The 19744-nt window shown below is 42.8% G+C and overlaps 1 protein-coding gene across 1 annotated transcript in view; it reads left to right on the forward strand.

Moving 5' to 3' along the window:
* lsamp (limbic system associated membrane protein) overlaps positions 1-19744 on the forward strand; it is a 488114-nt gene that overhangs the window by 155632 nt on the left and 312738 nt on the right. The window lies entirely within an intron of this gene.

Below are 19744 nucleotides of genomic sequence, written 5' to 3' on the forward strand. Positions count from 1 at the left end.
GTAATCCTGCCATGCTAAGGCATCCACTTCCATCCCACGAGGTCATTTCTTCTTGAGAACTCTTCCCTGATGCAACTGAGCTGAACCTGGATGCATCTCTTTGTCAGAGCGAGGTGAAGGGGCCTTGTGATGAGTGTTTGTCTGCTGGCCGTTGGTAGAAATGATTATGAAGTGTCTTCATCGCTCCGTCAGTCCATAATAAGCCCTCTCACATTCAGTGAAACCTCCACATGGAACTTTTCGAAGAACGCGGGTTCAAGTGGAACTCAGCTACTTCACTCGGCCTGCTGACTTGTTTTGCTCTGAAACTCAGCCTGGTGGAGCACTGCTTTTGTCAGATTGTTGACACTACATCATCCCCTTGTGCGCCTTATACTGTTAGAGTCATAATTTGGACCATTAAAACTCCCGCTTCAGTAAATAAATCCCTAACCTGTCGTTGACACGCAAACATCGAGGAGAAATCAGTCAGTGAGATTGCTGCTTTCACAACAAAGTCACCATAAATACGCTGCCTCTGTCAGTACGGTGATAAAAGTGGGTGAGGCTGATGACCGTGAGTCCTTTGAAGCTCCACCAGGCTGTCATTCGAAGACACTTATCTGTGAGCCTGCCTCTTACTCGTGTGACCTGTGTGAAAATGCAATACAGTCTGAACTTGTAGCACAGCTGAAGTGCACAATAAATGTTTGGAAAAAGGAAAAAAAAACCTTCAAATCAAACCCCGAACTCGAAGATGGTCTCAACAGTTATCGGAATTTGGTAAACGGGGACTTTTTTCACGCTCAGAGTACATTTAAAATACATGTCCATTATTGGCGCCACATTATATTTATGCAACAAGGGCCGACATGCCCATTGTCTGACAAATTGAGTTCATTATTTCATGCCAAAGCACCGCCAGCCTTAAAATCTATTTTTAATACTGTCAATTGGATGACAGCTAATATTCTAATGCACTCAGCAGATCTTGATATGCATATGAACAATCAGATGTAATTATGAAAACTGGCTATCAAATGACATTTAATATGTTTTGATGAAATGGGGGCATTTCAAAATCCTGACAGCAGTAAATTAAGATTGAGCGATGAGAGCGCAGGCATCCTGTTTCCAAAGTTTCTCTTTTAGTTTTCAGTCAAAGTTATTTATCTGACAAATTATGATGAGCAGCCACCATCAGCGTTTAATCTTAATACCCACCTCGGCTGCGCACACTGTTGGTTGATCATTGACGGCAGCTTGTCAGTTAACTTACACATCAGTGAATCTTATTAAATAGCAAACCAGTCAAACGCGGCAAATCACATCATTAGGAGCTGGAATTTAATGGGTTCTTTTTTTATTGGTATTATTTATTTGTCGTTCATTTTTTGTTATCAAGATTGAAGTCCAATATCATTTCCTCAAGCATCTTATTATTTTCCATGACTAATAAGAGTTCCCTTTTTCCCAAGTTCACCGCTAGTGTTATTAACTCTGTCAGTAGTTCCAAATCTGCAGTTATTATTATGCGCTCAGTGTGTTTCTTTGATTTATTACCTACCAGAGTATCGTGTGACAATGTGACAGGCATTAAGTTTGTTAGGATGTTTTTTTAAGTAAAAAAATCTCATGAGAGCACTAATCTCAACCCTTCCAACAGACCAGTCGAAAAAAAGGAAAACTCATCTATTTTACTAATGTGGCTTCGCTCTTATACTTTCTGCCATCAGTACCGTATAAGAAGCTGATGATATCAGTCGCTGATGGGGTTTTGCATGAGTTAAGACCTATTAGTTGGCCTTTTTTTTGCCTGATCTAACCTATAAGAACTCACTGCTTGAAAATTCATAAAGTCACATATTAATTGCAGTATAATTAGACCATGTTTGAAAAATGGACATCCAGCACAGTCATCTTTTATTCAGACCAGGTGAACTATCAGCCCTTGGTTCTTAGGTTTTCAGCCCTGTGTCCCCCTGAAGAACCCCCATGCGTCTGCTATGCTCTGGATACGTGTCTTTTCATGACAGCATTCAGGAAAAGCATGGAAATAGTTTGGCTTGGCCTTAAAATGAAACAATGCTCCACTCCACTACGATGTGATCCCTTTCATCTTCAAAGAATTGCACTTTTTCTGGTTGACCTGTGAAAACCATCGGTAAACAACTCAACTGGCGGCAAATTGGCAAAGTGGTGAGTTAGGCTTTTTTTTTTTACTGTAAAAACATAGATTTATATAATAACTTGCAGCCCAGAACAGCGACTTGACCCCCATTATATATAAACGTGAAGCAGTAATTCAGCTTCCAACTGAATTATCGGAGTGTGTCAGTCTGATTTTGAAAAGTTCAGTTTCGGGGGATATGAATCGGACTTCCATGACCTTTTATAAGCGTGGTTTTAGTTAACAAAACGATACGTACATTTGCGTTTTGATGAAGATATTCAGTGTGAACTTTAAGAGAGAAGGTATCTAAAACACTCCATGATCTGACCCTCAACACATAGTTTTAGCACCGAAACAGAGCAAAGGAGTAGGTCAGCCTAAAAGAAAAAAATAAAATACACTTTGGTGTAAGTATGGCAGCGTTTTCTCCTGGAATTAAATATAATGTGAGACGCTGCATCAATGCCAGCAGACAGGTTTTGTGTATCTTAGAAACACTGCTAAATTTGACAGAAAGTTGCACCACTTTAATCCCTGAGCGTGAGGCTGTATCTGGTCCTTTTTTGTCCTCTGAGTGATTTGAAGCTGAAGACCGGCCCTGCCTCCCAGCCTGTTCTCTGCTGCTGGAACTGCTTCTCGTGTCCCGTCGCAGGTTGGATCTCCTCTTTCCCAACAGACTCACCTCCACCTTCTGTCCCCCAAACCAGGGCCGGGCTACGAGCCACTTTCAGCCATCTTATTAAAAGCGCACAGATGTTTGCTTTCACGTTAGCTTTTTTTTGTGGGTTGGGGTTGGGGTGTTAACCATTTAGCGAAATTGGCACCCATTAAAACTTTTGCAAGCACACAGACCAAAATCCTTTTTCCACATCCCGATCAAGCTCATGCATGATTCATTACCTATTTTCCTAAACTGTGCACCCAGATGGTTTATTATGTTTCATCTAGTTGCTTAAATGAATGGAATTCTTTTTATTTTCTGACATTGCCTGCAAATTTTCTCGAGGACACTCTCTTTGACTCTTTTCCGCGTCTTCCCCTCATTTCATCTACCACCTGCTCCTTTTTTCAATCTTCATTTTTTTTAAATGAGCCTTGATAAACTTACTAGTTTTACCCGGAACACTGGGGTAATGAACCTCCCATGCAACTGGGTAAAGACGGCAGGGTTGAGGCTTTAGGTAATCACTGCTGCGATGGAAGAGGGGGGACAAAGAGAAAAAAGAGAAGGGAGGGGAAGAGGAGAGGCTCAGTCAGTTAAGGTTTTGTCAGCTATTGACTGTGTGAATTGGATTTTGTGCACGCTTGAGTGGTGGAAGTTGACCCATTCACCAAGAAAGAGCCAACGTAGAGCATTTGAATGGAGACGTATGAGGTGAGCGTCGGACCTGTGTAAAGTTCTCGGAGAGCTAAACAAAGAATTGTGAGGACATGTTAGACATTAGTGCAGTTTGGAGGGTGAGATATGGAAGAACAGAGAGGGGAGTTAGGATGCATAGAGGACATGGCAGGGAAACAGGGAACAAAACCAAGGATAGACGGGGATGCACAGCTCAGAGAGATAAAGAACAGATTAGAGACACGCAGCGGGGGAGACACCATGCTGCGCCATCCCACCAGGCGGAGGAGAGCGCTGACTGTTAATCATGGGGACAGTGTCCATGTGTGTGTTTGTGGATACCTTCTGACCTGCCTTATGGAGGACACAAACATTTCTAACTGTGTTTGTTTGCATGCTGCGATTTAGACGTGCCTCGCTAAAGCCTCTGCTTTTGAGTTTTGAGATGGTAAGACTGCAGAACAGAACAAGGAAAAAAAAATGTTTCTTAATCAGATAGATTTTTCATCCCCAAGCTTCTGAGAAATGTGCCACGTCCAGCACCAGCACCCGGCTGACAGCTTAGACTCCCTGCATTGCTAAATGCCACAGCATTTACAACAAAGACACGTAAGCACGCTCACACACTGATATTACCCGCTACACATGGATGACTGCCCGCCATGGTTTGAGGTAAAGCAGAGGACTTAGAAGCTTTCAGGAAGGAGCAGCTCCTCAGCTCTGACATATCTCAAAGTAGAGATTGTTTGCTGCTCCCTCCGAACCACCCGTTGGTGTCTGTAGCTGTGCTCTGTCTTCTCCCCGGCACTGGCTTTGCCTGACAAGTTCCAATTTTGTTAGTTTGTCGCCATATTTTTTTCTCAAAGCTCAACGAATGCAAAGCCACCGGAGACTTTAATACTAGTCCTTTCCCATCGCTGCCTTTCCCCGCTCCTCCCACGCTCTCTCTTTTCCACTTAATTCAGCCTCCAGAGTTGTGTTCACCTTCACTCTAAAAGGAGCCTTTTGTGCATTTTTGCTTGTTTTCCAGGTTGTGAGAGATGGAGGCAGTGCAGTGCAGAGACTGACTTTCATTACTCATCCTCGCACACACAGATACACACAGGCAGCTGTTCCTGATTAACCACTCAGACAGAATAGGCTACATTGCAGCTCATCTCGCTGACCCGTTCCACGCTCTCACCCTTCCTTCAAACGTATATTATTTTACAAACATGTCAAAAAGAATTTCTTCTGTTTTCCTCTGCGCTCGGAGAGCATGAAGACGTTCACATTAACAAAGCTAAACCCACTTCAGTCCATCTCTGGCCTGACCGTGAGCCAACATCTCTCGTGCCTCTGCGCCAGACTCAGCTGGCACGCTCACTATCTCACCCTGGCATGGTCCAGGATCTGTCAGCCACTGGTCCTACTGGAGAAATCGGCTAATTAGTTTGATACGAGGGAGACAAAGAGCTTTCAGCAGCGGCTTTGGCTGGGCTGACAGAGTTCAAACGTCTTTGTCCTCGTCGTTCTGTTTTTAAACTCTTAGTCTAATAATATGTAATCATTTTCTCAAAAGTTTGGTCAGATCTGCTGTAATGTCAGTGGTTTTATTCTGTTCATTCTTCGTGTTTCTGGCTAAATTTCCTTTTTTCTCGCTCTGTTTTCTATTTTCCCGATGCTGTCTTCCGATCTCCACCATCCTCTGTATCCCTGAACCTCGGATATCAGGTAAAACCACTCGTCACACGTACACTGCGATAAAACAGTTCATGAGGAAATGGCTGTGTGAGCTCCGTGCTGAGGGAGAAATATTAAGCCAAGCCAGTTCCCAAACTCACCAGCTATGTTTTAGTTTGTGTAATACAGTGTTTAACTGTTTAAAGTGTCCCCAGAATTGAGAGGAAAATATTGAAAACTAGTTTCCATGATTGAAATGTCCATTCCTTGTCTCACAGACTGTGTTGGACCGGTGAGAAGGATGCCCACAGACTACATTTTCACATGTTTCTTATCTGAAAATCACTGTTTTAAGGTATGAATGGATGTTTGGTCAACTTGACTGTGTACCTACAAACAAGGGCTGGAATCATGGCTTGTCACACAGGTTCATCCAACAACAAGAACCCCATTCATGGGAGAAAAAGTTCTACTAAAGCTGTGTCACTTTCAGCCATGTGGCCATTTTTGTTTAATACGATCGGATTTAAATGAAAAGCCGGAGTTTCTGTCGTGGTACACATCGCGGTCAGTCTTTGTGAGTGAATCTTAAGAGTGCAGTAGGAAATAAAAAACAGAATAGAGCCAAAGCACCTTCAATTCTTGACAGGATTTACATGGCTGGGTTTGGAAAACTAATATTTACCCCAAAGGTCTTAAACAACCTACTGTGTTTCATCGTGGTTGTCCTTGGAGAAATATCAGTATGAAAAGCCTGGTTAAAGATTCCTAAATCCCCTAGAAGAAACCCCCTGATAAAGATTTAGTCTTCTTTTGCTCCTAGATGGATGTGTTGTCTCTATAGCCCCAAAATGTTTTCATTTCAGAGTCAATCTATTTTCCTTTCTGTTTTTTTCTTTTTTTGAGAATGACCAGCTGTGTCCAGTTTGCGTTCTTGCCAATGTTATTGCAGCTCTCCAAGTGACAGCCATATGGTCAGTGTGTTTGTCACCTTTGTCCCATACAGTAATAACCTTTAGTTGGGTTATTTTCAGAGCTTCTGAGCAGAAAACAATAAACACGTCAGCATGTGAGGGGCGAGGGCGAGACAGAAAAAGTCGGTTTGCTCGGTCGTTGCAGGCATGAAGATCTTATTCCACGGACATCCACCGCATATGAGAATGTGTGAATGAAACATGGAAGATTTGATAAGGACACCTGAACCTAACTTATCCCCTGAAAAGGCATCTTGAAGTCGCTGTTCCTTCATGTATGATGAACTGGATGTGTTTGGATACCTGTGTGCTGTCAGTGCCCCGGAGAAATGTTTTTTTTCCCATTTTGAGGATCTAAGAGTTGATGTTGTCGCACATCAATTTGGTGTGCACACAAACAGACACACGGTGACATTTTGACCGCGAGAAGCTCGCTGTGAGTCCGTTTCCAGTCTCTGCACACACTTAAGGATTACCTCGAAAAGCACACACACACACGCTCTGAATTCACACCCCTCCATAACATTCCGCTTCCCGCAGTTTTTTACGTACTATTCCACAAATCCAAGAGTGCTCTTCTCTGTCAGTTTCTCTTTCATCGCAGTGTGTGTATGAATTCTGATCGTGTTCAGCCATGACAGCAAACACAGTTTCCTCCTCTGGCAGGTCAGCGAGGTGCCGATGCAACGCGGCGGTTGGACTCCTCGCATTCAGACTGTCCTCCGCAGGGTGGCTGACACAGGCTGCTAAGAAGGCTCATTCCAAAATCACTGCTTGTGTCCAAAAAAACGCTAAAATGTCTGTCGGTGATTGTGGGACAAAAGAAAGAAGCGAGAGTAATGAAAATGTGAGGAAATGGCTGATGGGAGTGCAGTGGGTTTTGTGTGTTTAACAGTGTGTGCATTTGTAATTCTTTCCATAAAACCTTCTAAGAGTCTGATCCAGCTCTCCTCTCCTTAGAAGAAGGGTCGGGCAATACCATGTGTTTTTGCCATGTGTGTGTGGGTGTGTGTGTGGGAGATTCAGCTGGGTGACCTCACCCTGGCAGCACCCCACAGGGCTCAACAGAACTCGCCTTTTTCTTTTAGTGTCTAGCTGCACATCATTAAACTGCCCTGGTTTTGTTTAAACCCACACACCTTACTGTTGATGTTGCCACGGATTCGCTGCCATATGTTGTGAATGGCACTTACAGCTTTTAACGCTGTGGCGCCGAAATCAGAAAGATGCATATCTATCCGCTGCGTCTACTTATTTATTCATCCATGCGCAGTTTCCTGTCTGCAAAATGACAACCAAGAACATTTGTCAGACATTAAGTCCCACCAATGCACAGCACACCTGCTCATGCATCTAATGCTCTCTGTGCATAATAACAGGGTAAATGAAGTTGTTTCCCATGTAATTAAACAGGATGTCCACAAGATGGTTACAGCTGCATGGGAGACAAAAAGAGTGGACTGGACAGACAGGAGACACTCATGAATACGCGTATTGTTACTCTCCCGCTGAAATATAGCGCTGTTCTTATGTCATTTGTTGTCACAAACCCTGTTTCCAGAAAAGTTGGGAAGAACGTCTGTCATCCGTAACTTTGACCCTTTATTCGGTATCTTCACTGACCAAACTCGTTGTTTTCAGACATACGAAAATCTCCCGTTCGATGCCAGCGACACACAATAGCATTCCCTCATTTTAATGACCATTTTAATCATTCGAGAACTGAGATTCCGAACTGCTAGAGTTTTCCAAGCGCAATCTGTTTCCATTCTTGCTGAATACAAAACTTCAGCCGCTCCACATTCTATTGCCTCTTGCTTGATTCTCCTGCTCATAATGCTCCGTGCATTTTCAATAGGAGCTAGAAGTGGACTACAGGCAGGCCAATTCAGCACACGCACCTCGTATCAATGATGCCACGCTGTTCGAGGTCTGGCATCGTCCTGCTGATTTAACCACAGATACATCTGGGAAAAGAGACGTCCCCTCGACTGTAGCCTATGTCTGTCCAAAAATCCTAAATCTGCCTCTACATCAATGGCACCTTAACACATATGCAACTCACCCATGCCATTGACACCCAAAAATGCTGGCCTTTAGACCTTTATGACCTTTTGACCTTTACTTTAAAACAGCCTAAATGGTCTTTTTCATCTTTGACATGCCACCAGGGGAGAGGCAGAATACACCCTGGACACGTTGTCAGTCCATCACAGGCCCAACACAGAGAAAACGGAGACAAACAACCTTACAGGCTCTTTCCGAATAAAGTGAAATACCTGAGCAACTCTACAAGATGGCCGGCAATCAAAAATCATATAATTGTGAGGACATATCATTGTCTCCCTGACACCACAGAGCTGGAAAAATTCTTTGAGGATGCAAAGCTGACTTCTTTTAATTGATCCTTCATGTTCCAGCACGAACAGAAGAAAACAATCTCAGGAGTTTGTTTCTTCAAGAAGTGTTTTTGGGTTAATATTAACAACTTGGATGACAATTCTATAGCTGAGAGTGTGTTCAAAAAATCCTTTTCAGAAGACATTCGTCTCTCTCGAGGGGCCGAGAGGAACCTAACGACTGCCCTTAGGAATAAACTAATTACAGACTGAAATCTGGAAAAGAATTGTTACGTGTGTGGTTGCAAAAAGATATCGATCCCACCTTTTGGGTCTGTCTCAGCTGTGTATGATTTTCCTTTTTTTAATTTGCGGCTGAAGTTAAGAAACGTCTCTTTTCTGAGCTCAAGGTTGAAACTGATCGACTCTCATTTCATTAGCCGCGTGGATCCGTGGTTTGACTGACACTCAGGTGCATGCAAAGCGTACGCACAGCCGTGGCTCCAGTCAAAATCACCTTTGCTCTCGGCAGAGCTGAATGGTTTGCATTGTTTAATTTGCCCTTATCACAACGCTATTGTGGACGAGGCTCTGGGCCATGGATTAAACGTCATTATTTAATGAGAGGAGAACGGGATGGATGCAGCATGTAATTAGAAAGACACATACACTGCTCTGATATATCCATCATTTTGGTCCGTGTGTGTGTATGAGGGGTGTGGGTGGGGGCGGCGGGGGGGCTCTCTTTCAACTCGCTGCTGAGTATTCCAACACTCGGCACATCGGTTGCTGCTCATCGGTCTTCCTTTTGTGTCGTGGATGAACTCACACACTGGTGCATTTTTAGATCATCCGATACCACCCCGACAAGGTAACGTGTCAAATCTCATGTAGCAGAACACTGACTGCCTGTGAAACGTGCTCAGGTTTTGCTGGTTGAATGCATTAATGATGTTTCGGTTTGGTTATGAGGATGTCTTCCATGACTAATGGAGGGAGTCACCATCTATTTATCTCTGTCTCTCTGCCTCTGTTTTCCCCTCTGTAATTTTCATTTTCTCTCATAGGCAAACACACGCACAATCATAAAGAAAAGTCAAAGTGGATCCCATTTATCACGCTAGATTGTGACATATTAAGCACAAATATAAAGACACTGGCACAAACTAACATTCAAACACGCACATGCAGAACTAATCCAACACCAGTGGCTTACAGTAAACGTACCACAAGGCAGACAGTGAGGTATGGGGATCTGCTGGCATCTAGTGGTGACTCTACCTTACTGCACTACCCAGTGGTGGCCTTTAAAGTATTCAAACTGGAACTAATATGAGCAACACACACAATATTCAAGTTTTCAAACTACACGTATTTGCACAATGCTACATGTACGCTGTGCTATTGAAATGTGACTTTGGTGGCACAGAAAGGTGGCACATTTGAGTCAGCTGTTTGTGGTCACTATGCCTTAGCATGTCACTAAAGTAATGTGAACATTGGAAGATAAGTGGCGTTGACAGTTATCCATCTTTTGCTCCCTTTCATACACTAAGGCCAAATATTGTATCACGTCGGGTGCTATTGGGGAAGTGACTTGAAGATAAAGAAGAGAGAAAAGTAAAGCCAGAGCATCTCTCTCTTCACTCACAGAGTCACCACAGCATTTGACACATTTTAGTTCATATTGGTTCTGCAGCATGAACAAAGAGCCCGTGCGTGTGTCACTGGTCGACGTTGCCCTCGCAGTGAGCTCAAAGACATTTTGAAAGATGAAACAGTGGACAGCACTTTAAGTCTACCCTATTTGCCTCTTTGAGCTGTCAGCTTTTGATTCAACTGCGATTTTAAAAAAAAAAGGGGGAAAATGCTATTTCAAACCGTTTATTTCCACAAAATGCCATAACATGTGTTTGAATTCTGTTGTTTTCAGCTTTAGACTGCTGGGCTGAAAAGGAAAACTGTTTGCCAGGTTTTTAATGTCACTGTCGAGTCAGTTATTTGACTGGTTCGAGTAGATAATGGAAGTAAAAAACACCTGTCAGCGACCTCCTCCACCTTCATTAAAAAGTCAACAGAAAATGTTTCAAGAGGAAACGCTTCGTGTTGCACTGGCACAGGTTTGCATCTTTAACTTTGCAGTGCCCTCTGTCACATCTTTCATTTCTGCTGGGATCATACGGGCCACAAGCACCCGGTGCTCATCAAGTTGTAATGCTGCACCGATGGGCTCCATACGCCATCTTCACCTTTGAATATTGCAGTCTTACCTGCGAAAGACGAGTCTCTGACAGGAGGGCTGCCAAAATGTAACTGGGCGGTTAGAAAGTCAGACGGCAGTGAGACAGCATTGAATACTTAATGTCACTGCGGTGGTCACAGCTGACTTAGTTCAGTGTCGAGCTAAGAGGTGAGTCTGCGTTTTTTTCATCGTTGTCCGCTGCTTTGTGCAAAGTCGAATCGACATTACTTGTTCGTTACTTTATTATACAAAGTGTAAAGCCCTAAATGCATCGAAACACCGCTTCCTCTGTGCTTTGATGTTGTGATTAACACGATCGACCATAAAGTCAGGCGGATGTCAGTCTAATCCATTTCTAACCATCTGATGCATTTTTTTATAGTCATGGTCTGAATCTTTACAGAAGGTACATTTTGGATTCAGACGGCTCGAAGTCTTCTGAACTTTGAAGAAAATTGGCAAAACTGTTCATAAAATAACATTAGTCCTAAGAGCATTTAATGCCTTTCGCTCTTTCTTCCTGTCTGACACAAAAAAACGGTAGGGGGGGATCTTAATCCATCAGTACTGAGATTCTCTAGGAATGGGGGTTTGAAGTCACTCCAAATGGATCTTGCAGTCTTGCTCCCATTGCTGAGTGAGTTTGAAAAGGGAAAAGCTTTGTGTGTAATTGTTTGTAGAATCTACCCAAGGTTGGAAAAGCAACCATTTACCTATTAGGAAAAAGACTGGAGAGGTGCCGGTAAAGTCACAATTACTACAGATCTGTCTGAAGTCATTTCCACCCAATCAGAACTCTTTGTTGGCTAAGGCGTGTTTGCTTCATTATCTATTTATTCATTTTTTTTAAAAGCAACAGCTGAACAAAAAATTGTTAATGCATCATCCGACACGCTGGATCCTCAAACTGAGCATGAAGAATTCAGCAGAGTGGATATCGCTGTCATTTTAGAATTGGATTAAAAACGTTGCTTTGGAAAATGTAAAGGGAACAAATTCCTATGATTTCAGATATGTGATAGCCGCCTAACTGCCGCCTAACTGGCGTTAGATTCAGAATTAGAACAAAATATCAGCCCTCCAATTTTGAACTTTTGATTTGTGGAATACATTGCCATAAATGACGTCCCACGCATTGAGCGGTGTTTGAGTGAGTGTACGACAAGGAAGAACATACTGCATGGGCTAAAAAGTGCTGTGAATGGGTGAATGTGTTTGTTGTGTCAAAGCGCTTTGAGTGGAAAGCGCACTTCATTAAAGGATCACTGCCCCCGCTTCTAAACAAACAAAAGGAAAAAATATTCAGCTCCCAAACAACATTTTCTCTTTTGTAGCGCTTTCCCTGATATGACCCTGGTTCTTGCGTTGTATAAAACGTTTGGAAAAACGTAATCTATGATTACTATTGATGCTTTTTACAGTCAACCAAGATTTTGTAACATCTATGGTTCTATAATGCCACATCATAAAGTCTTGCTGAAGCACGGTTTCAACCCTTTAACCCTCAAATGTCCTTGTCATCTTTTTTCCCGAGCATATTTATCCTTAGGATTAAGGATTAGATACACAAAATTACTCCTTCGCATTTAACCCATCCAGGTTGGCACCTGTTGAACATGCACAGGGTCACACTCATGGAGACAGATGCCATACACTGGAGTATCATTCACAGCACCTGGGGAGCATGGGGATATGGTGCCTTGCTCAAGGGCACATCGGCCATGGCAAGGAGGTGGACAGCCACCCCTCCAGCTGTCACGTCACCAATCTTTGAGCAGTGAGAATCGAACCGCCAACCTCACCACTGATCCACGGCCGCCCCCATGTCTGTGACTATACGCTACCTCAGTAGAGTATGTGCAACTAGAACCTGCGTGGGCCATCTCTGCCTCTACGTTTAGGTATGTAATGTTAAAAATGATAGATGTTCGGCCTTTATTGTTAGGAAATGGAAAAAAAAATGTGTGCAGACATTACAGGGTTACAGGATTTTGTCCATTTGAAGAATTTCAAACACTTCTTCAGTTGTTATTCAGAAGTGTGGTTAATGCTGTGGGCAGAAATGACCTCCCATAAAGTTCTTTGTTGCACTGAAGCTGAAGAAGCCTCTGGCTGAACATCAGTCTGTCGTGCAGAGAATGCACACTGTTGTCCGTTATGTTTAGTGACTTGTGCGCCACTCTTCTTTGCATAATCAGCTCCAGGGTCTCCGGAACAGTCCTCAGCACAGAGCCCACTTTGTTTATCCGTCCGTTCAAGACTGAGCAGACAGAAGACGGATTAAGGTTGTGACCACATGCACTTGAATTCTTTTTCTTCTTACCATAGTTGTTCTTAGCATTGTAACATGTTCCATCAAAAGACAGCAAAATATAAACTGCCATTATGAATGGCTGCCACGTAGTTAGGTAATACCTACAAGCTATTTAACAGTTGCTCCATTAAGCGTTTTCTCAAGGCAAGGAAGCAACACAATAGGGTCCATCCTACCAAGGAAGCATCCTTGATTTTTAGAAGCATCTTACTATGAGTGGTTAGATAAGACTCTCAGCCTTACAGAGTGCCCAAATGTCAGCAAAAGAGTGTTTGTTTATGCAGATAAGTAGAGAACGCCGGTGTCAGTCAGATGTGACCTGCTGCAAGCTTCGGCCTTGACTCCACAGATGAGTGTGAGCACACACTCTGCTCATTAGACACAGCTCAACAATCTCCTCTGAAATCTCACTCTGTCACACTCGTACTCCTGAGCACAGGCGCACACACAAACGCACAGCAACAAGCTCCGCTGCAGTCGGTGGCTTTCTCCCTCTCTCTCTGATGTTTCTATAGCAACAGCAGGCAGTCACAGAAGTGGGGAAAGAGAGGCAGTTGTGTCCAGAACCCATAGCTAATTAAGTGCCATGTAAAAATATGCATACAACACAGGAGTTTGACTTTACCCTCATTTATCACCTATTAATCACTGCAAACTCATCTTAGGAGCAGAGATAGCTGTGGTTGAGTGTAAGGCAGTGTTAAAAGAAAATGAGTGCTTGTTCATGTCCGTTGTTTTGCATGTTATAGAACAATAGGAAAGTAATGTATTCAGCCTTCTGTGCACCTTGACAGGCATCTTTACTGACATGAAGCTCATGTTTGTCCAGCTTTCTGATAGTTTCCCCAAAGTATAAAAGCTTGCCATTGCCAATGTTTGCAGGGCAGATGGAATAGTGTGGCACTTTTGATTAATTCCACTCAGAGCAGGCTTGGCAGCCGCAGCACGCAGTCATTTTAAACATGGACCTCTCTCAAGAGTCACGCTGGCGGCATACGGCTGTGAATTGGAGATTTCTGCCCATGTATCTGCAGCGTCAAAATAACAGAGAGCAGCTGGAGATGAATGCAGGAGGGTTGACGAGCTGAACACATAAATAACGAGAAAAGGTTGTTCCGTGTTCTGTGGCTCGGCCTATCCCAACGCTGCACAAAGAACATGTGTTTTTGTGCGTAAACACACATATGTGGGTGTGCACGCACACACACGCTAACACAATGAGCTGTACAGCATCACGACATGGAACAATGTCGCGGGTCGTTTCGCATTTGAAGCATGAAGCGATGCACAGGTCTCCTCGAGATTTCAATCTAAAGAAAAAAATATTCTTAACCATGAGGGCAAAGTCCAAGATTTACAATCGAAGCGTAAGGTTGTTTCTTTATCAGAAGTCGGGGCAGTCAATGGAGGGCCGGTGGTCGATGCCTGGCTTTCTAAGAGGTCATGTGATCTGGCTACCCTACAGTGTCCTTGGGTAAGACACCGAACCCCACACTGCCTCAGATGCAGAGAAAAAGTGAGAGCACTTAGGAGAGCACTACACAAGTACAATCCAATTACCATTAGAATGTTAAATAAAATGTTAAAGAGTTTAATAAAGAGTTTATTGGACTGTTGTAAGATTTCCAGAAAGTCTCAGGGTTTAAAGAGAGGTGACTGTAATGATGCCTAAAGTCTGAATTGGTTAACTTGAGAAAACCATAGTTGCCACTTTTAGATGAAAATATGAACTCTCAGATAAGTAGCCAAATTCTAATAGATCTTACAGATCACAAAGGCAGAGGCTCTTCATTGTTTGAGCATCTGTAATGATTTTTAATGAGCATTGAATGACTTATTTCACAAAATACCGTTTTCTTACGTGTGTGTGGATTGAGATAATCCTCTTTTCTTCTTATCATCGTTTTCTTGGGCTGAAATCTGGTGGACACGTCTCTCTTGGCAAGCGCTGACAGTGATTCACATCTGGGATTCTCGCCATTCGACATATTTTTTTGGCCAGAACATTTTGTAGGGTTGGAGAAATCTGGCATCTGGGATGTTTGTGTCTGCTGCCAAACATCAGTGCGTTGACTTGTTTGTGACAAACAAATCATTTATGGATTCTGCATCTGTTGGATATCATCATCTCCGTTTGAACAAGTTGTTTCTCTGGCGTTCAACTGTGGGGAAAAAAAACGTGTTGATCTTTTGGCAAAAGAGTCCCTTTCTAGTTTTAGGAAGCCTCTTTTTATGATGAACTTTTTTTTGCAGGCAGGCAGGAAGCAGTAGCTGCCTCTGCTGATGCGGAGGACAGGTCTGTCTGGAGTTGTAAGACAGCCGGCAGCCAGCAGATGTCTCTCCCTTCCTTTAGAATGCGGCACTGCTTGCAGAACCTCGTCTGTCTAATGTCAACTTCTCTCTCATGTCGTCCGGGTTTATGGGCTTATCCGAGAGACGGAGTGCTGATAAACAGATAGGCCCACGTCTCCCATCCCTTTGAATGAGGCAGTCGAGTTTGATTGATGGGGCTTATCTCAGATCTCCTCATGGAGGGTGGCAGAAGAATTCCTAATAAGGTCCTTCATGTCCCTATCTGATCTATTAAGATGCAGCCAGTTTAACTAATAAGAAAAGAAAATATCTTCCTTTCTCATCTGTACTTTACCTTGTTTTTTTCCGTGAAACTTAACTATGGAGGAAATTTTACCCTTTTGACTTAGAAAGGTGTTCAGTTTTAGATTATGCTCCCCATTTTTTTCATTTGATCTCATTCTTTTTCTTATTAATTCGGATGACATGACATTCAGTGATATCATCCCCTAATACCTTTGAGCGTTGACATGGCCGGAATGAATACAACATGCTTTTAAAGGTCATGCCAGCACGACTGTCAAGCTTTCATGTGGTGTGTGTGTGTGTGTGTGTGTGTGTGTGCGCGCGCACCAGTCCATTGCATTTCTTTTAAGAAATGTGTTTGCTCGCAGAATCTTTTATTAATATTGTAAAATGACATAATTTCTAATAGGCACAATGCTGCGATTTCAAGATACCAAGAGTTGTTCGAACTTCATACATGCAGAAGTCTATACTGACTCGACTGGCTGATTAATAGTTCATCCTTGGGACTGAAAATAAGACGTGCTACAAGATTTTGACAATGTGTCTTTGGATTTTTGTTCATTCTCGTTAACCATTATGTGAGAGGATCCAATATAATCGTCTCAGGTCGGGGGGATTGGTATGGCGAACCCGCAGAACTTTGTAAGGTTGCATAAAAAATACCTTATCACTGCTAAGTGGTGCCACATTTTTTGACTAACTCCAGGTGGTTTTTGCCTTTAAGGGGAACTCCAGTATTTTTAAACCTAGACCTTATTTCTGGCATGAAATACGTTTATCTACTCACCGAGAACAGTTTGGCGAAAGTCGGCGTCCTTTGGAAGCTATTTAGATAACTCGCGATAGGCGTATATCCATATTACAGTAATAAGGCATTATCTCTCTTTATTTCACCAATACTTTAAGAAGAATGAATGAACGAACGTGTACTATAGCTCTGTTAGCTCATAGGTGCTGTTATGTGGCTACTTGCGGCTATAAGAGAGCTAACAGAGGGATTTCTACACAGGCACTCTACTGGGATCACTTCATTCACATGCCCCCCTGGACCACAGTTTATTTACTCCTTTCTCTGTGACAGTCGGCTAACTTCACACAGAGTTTGCTACTGCTAGTTTTGTGCAACATGGCAGGATATTTATAAAATTTTGACAATGTGAACGACGACTTTGAGTAAGATGGACGTTCTTACCGGAGTGAATGATCTGTGCTGCAGTCATGCGTGCCGATGAAGTGGTCCCAGTAGAGATGTGTGTAGAATTCCCTCCGTTAGCTCTCCTATAGCTGCAAGTAGCCACACAACAGTAGCTATGTGCTAACACGTTCGTGACGCGTTCATTACGCGTTCGTTACGCGTTCGTTACGCGTTCATTACGCTTTCATTACGCATTCGTTACGCGTTCCTTACGCACTCATTACGCGTTTGTTATGCGTTCGTTACGCGTTCGTTACGCATTCGTTACACGTTTGTACATTCATTCTTCTGAAACTATTGATGAAACAAAGACAAATAATGCCTTATTTAGAGGCTGCATCATCTTTGCCCCGTTAACTCCGTTATATGGATATACGCCAATCGCGAGTTATCCAAATATCTTCAGAAGGACGCCGACTTTCACCAAACTGTTCTCGGTGAGTAAATAAACGTATTTCATTCCAGAAATAAGGTCTAGGTTTAAAAATACTGGAGTTCCCCTTTAAAGCCGTACAGTTTCCAACAAGAGATGACTGGATCCATTGGTTCTGGTCCTCCATCTTTTTGTTTCATGACGTGACCTGGTGGCGCCAGTCTCTCAGTCACACAGACAATGGTACACTTTAACACACACAAAACACTTTCATGCAGTGCAGAGATTGTGGAGATTGTCAGCTATGAGAATATCATCTTGAATACTAGACCACAGATGGATGTTCATTGTTTCTGTCATAATACTAGTATTCGTCACATTCCAATCGACTGTATTTGTTACTTGTTTGTTTGGAAATGAACAGAAATGCGCACAGATTAACTGGCTCTCAATTTATGATCCAGGTACTGCCTCCTTAACCTAAGATAGAGCTCAGTGACACCAAACGCAGCCCCATGAATGCTAACAGCAGAGGCATTATTTCTTCCAGTAAATAGTCAGTTACAAATTACAGCAAATGATTCCTTCTCATTGTTCTGCAACACCGCATTATTACCTGTACGCTTGTTTTTGCGTTTATTGGAGGTCAAGCTATATACCCCTGCCGCCTGGTGTCTCAGAGAATGGGAAATGGCCATAAAACAGAATGTTTTTGTGAACTTTTCTTTTGTTGTTGTGTCAGCCAGCACAACGTTCAGAGTAATTCATCTCTGTAGGATGCCTGATATGTGTGTCCAATTCCCTTTGTGTTTTTAGCCAACGGGAGGACATGGTTTGACAGTCAGGAATCTGTTAAAGTGATACACACGTGTCTGTTTCAACGCCAGCCATGGTGTTTAACCTTAACCATGAAGTGCTTTTAAAAACTATATCTAAAAGTCGACAATGCCAAGAGCTCAAAGCAGGGAGTCGGGTACACAACTCTTAAAATGACAACAGGAAAGCTGTCATTATGGTGAACAACATGGTACCAGATCTGTATTTCGAGCTAGCGGCTGTGTTTTCCTCATTGTTTTCAACAGCAACCAAGTTTAAAACGGAAGGATATCAAATCAGTTTTTCTCGTCTGTTTTTTGTCTGTGGAACCAAGATGATGCACGACCTTGTTAATACAAAAAAAACACTCACAACAGTTCCTTTTTTTGTGAAAAGCACTTTAAGTTAAAGCAGTCGTGAGCTGAAGAGGTCAAACATTGAAAGCCTCCTCAAGCATCCTGCGAGCACCGGTGAATTTGTCTCACGCACAGGCAGCACAGGAAAATATGGAAAACAAACAAGTTCTTCATTCAACCTTAAACTGAAGCGCCGACACATCTGATCCATCCATCCATCCATCCATCCATCAACCTGCTTTATTTATTTTTTTAAATCTCTGTTGAACCAAAACATGGACGGATAACGCTTCCTGTGGGTCAATGCCGTCCGACACGTGAAATCAACCAGCCTTTGGATTTGTGAAATATCCTTCAGCAACGAAGTGATGAAAAGCTCAATTTGACCCGAGTCGAATAATTCAACACTTTTACGAGTGTCCTTGTCAAGAAGTGAAGTGATGATTAGGTAGAGACTGGAGGACAGGAGTTGGTCATGCCTGAGCGCCTCTGTTTTAGGAAAACAAAGGGGAGAGGGGTGAAATCCCACCTACGAGAGGCCACGTTCCCATCTTGTAAAAGAACATAATAAGACGTGGATTGTGTATTTAGGGTGTATTATAGAGATGGATAAATAGACCACACTTGTCATACATTTAATTTGGAATAGATTACTTAGCCCGGTGCATTGCAGAGCTCGTGTTTATTCACTAGATGGTGAATAACAATGAGCTGTGAAACTTTAAAAACACATAAATATTCAATCCAGACCTCTAATCCATAACCTTAGACTTTGCAAACTATAGAGGTGTTGCATAAATGCTCCTAATGAGCACAAATTGTTGGTCGGGAAATTAGCTGCGTTTCCTTTGCAGGATCACAATAATTCAGTTATTCTAACTTTTGGAGCCACAGGCTCACACAAGCGTTGGTTAAATGTTTTATTAAGGTTGGACTGCAGAATAAATGCAGGACGATGACCTGCTGCACCTCTACCTACAAGTCCCTCGTACCGTCTCTGCTCACCTTTTGAACCGTTCTCTGTCGTACAAACACTCACAGCACTCATCATTAATGTCATGCGTCAGACGGGTTTTCCAATGATGACTGATGTCATATGCTTGGGGAAAAAAAATCTAATATATTCATATATTCAATTAATATATATCGTGCGTAGTCAGTTCTGGATCTGTTTTAAATGCAGGGTGTCCCTCGCCCCCTTTAGGAGCCTCATTCACGTGGCTGATCTCCCGACCTCACCAACAAACGGAACTCTCTTTTTAACCATCTTCTATATTTTCATTCTCAGATCATTAATTCGCCCGCATGATTGAAAAAAAAAGAAGCGAGATAAAGTAGTCTTGTAGCCTGTTTGTTACTTGTACAGTGCTGCTGTTAGCGG

This window comes from Leuresthes tenuis, unplaced genomic scaffold (assembly GCF_036924035.1).
Source record: "Leuresthes tenuis unplaced genomic scaffold, fLeuTen1.0.hap1 SCAF_9, whole genome shotgun sequence".
Classification (NCBI taxonomy): Eukaryota; Metazoa; Chordata; class Actinopteri; order Atheriniformes; family Atherinopsidae; genus Leuresthes; species Leuresthes tenuis.